Here is a 1,923-nt window from a genome sequence, read left to right on the forward strand (position 1 = left end):
TGTTTTGATCTTAATTTTTCATGTTGTGAGTCATTTTTGTGTTTTTCTCTCTCATCATTAAAAATTCAAAAAAATCAAAAAATATCTTTTCCTTGTTTTTCTCATAATTTTCGAAATCTTTGGGTTGACTTAGTCAAATTTTTTTAAAATAAAGTGTTTCTTGTTAGTCAAGTCAAGATTTCATTTTTAAAAATCTTATCTTTTCAAAATCTTTTTCAAAAATCAAATCTTTTTCAATTTTTTTATTATTTTCGAAAATTTTTAAAATTGATTTTCAAAATCTTTTTTTATTTTATTTCATAATTTTCGAAAACTTTACTAACAATTAATGTGATTGATTAAAAAATTTGGAGTTTGTTACTTTCTTGTTAAGAAAGGTTCAATCTTTAAATTCTAGAATCATATCTTTTAGTTTCTTGTTAGTCAAGTAATCAATTTTAATTTTAAAAATAAAATTTTTAATTTCCTTTTCAAATATTTTTCAAAACAAATCTCAATCGTATCTTTTTAATCATATCTTTTTTCAGAATCAATTTCAAAAATCTTTTCTAACTCCTTATCTTTTCAAAATTGATTTTCAAATCTTTTTCAACTAACTAATTGACTTTTTGTTTGTTTTACTATTTCTCATCTTTTTCAAAACCACCTAACTACTTTCCTCTCTATAATTTTCGAAAATCACGTCCCTCTTTTTTAAAAAATCTTTTCATTCAACTAATTGTTTTAAATTTTAATTTTATTCCTTTTTATAAATTCAAATTTTAACTTTAATTTAAAATAAAAACAAAAATATTTTTCTTTTATTTTAGTTAATTTTTGAAAACTCCTCTCTCTCACCTTTTTCTATTTATTTATTCATTTACTAACACTTCTCTTCATCTAAAAATTCGAACCCTCTCTTCCCCTTTTGTGTTCAAATTTTTCTCCTCCTTCTTCTATTCTTTTCTTCTTCTACTCATATAAAGGAATCTCTATATTGTGACATAGAGGATTCCTCTTCTTTTCTATTCTCTTCTTTTTCATATGAGCAGGAGCAAGGACAAGGATATTCTTGTTGAAATAGATCATAAACCTGAAAGGACTCTGAAGAAGAAGCTAAGAGAAGCTAAAGCACAACAATCCAGAGAAAATATTACAGAGAATCTCGAAAAAGAAGGAGACATGGCCAAACCCAACAATAATGCAAAGAGGATGCTTGGTGATTATACTACACTTACTTCCAATTTTTATGGAAGAAGCATTTCAATCCCGGCCATTGGAGCAAACAATTTTGAGCTGAAGCCTCAACTAGTTGCTCTAATGCAACAGAACTGCAAGTTTCATGGACTTCCATCAGAAGATCCATATAAGTTTTTAACTGAGTTCTTGTAGATTTGTGATACTATTAAGACTAATGGAGTAGATCCTGAAGTCTACAGGCTCATGCTTTTTCCTTTTGCTGTAAGAGACAAGGCTAGAACATGGTTGAACTCACAACCTAAAGATAGCCTGGACTATTGGGATAAGCTGGTCACGGCCTTCTTGGCCAAGTTCTTTCCTCCTCAAAAGTTGAGCAAGCTTAGAGTGGATGTTCAGACCTTCAAGTAAAAAGATGGTGAATCCCTCTATGAAGCTTGGGAAAGATACAAGCAGTTGACCAAAAAGTGTCCTTCTGGCATGCTTTCATAGTGGACCATTTTAGATATATTCTATGATGGTCTATCTGAGCTTTCTAAGATGTCACTGGACCATTCTGCAGGTGGATCCATTCACCTAAAGAAAACTCCTGAAGAAGCTCAAGAACTCATTGACATGGTTGCAAATAACCAATTCATGTACACCTCTGAGAGAAATCCTGTGAGTAATGGGACGCCTTAGAGGAAGGGAGTTCTTGAAATTGATGCTCTAAATGCCATATTGGCTCAGAACAAAATGTTGACTCAG

The 1,923-nt window shown here is 30.4% G+C and overlaps 1 non-coding gene across 1 annotated transcript; it reads right to left on the reverse strand.

Annotated features, from left to right (window-relative positions):
- Window positions 1-1,554: 1,554 nt before the first annotated feature.
- Window positions 1,555-1,658, reverse strand: LOC127740818 (small nucleolar RNA R71). Its single transcript, XR_008001674.1, has one exon. It is a non-coding gene; the product is annotated as a small nucleolar RNA R71 (small nucleolar RNA).
- Window positions 1,659-1,923: the final 265 nt, after the last annotated feature.

The sequence above is a fragment of the Arachis duranensis genome, chromosome 7 (genome assembly GCF_000817695.3).
Source record: "Arachis duranensis cultivar V14167 chromosome 7, aradu.V14167.gnm2.J7QH, whole genome shotgun sequence".
Classification (NCBI taxonomy): Eukaryota; Viridiplantae; Streptophyta; class Magnoliopsida; order Fabales; family Fabaceae; genus Arachis; species Arachis duranensis.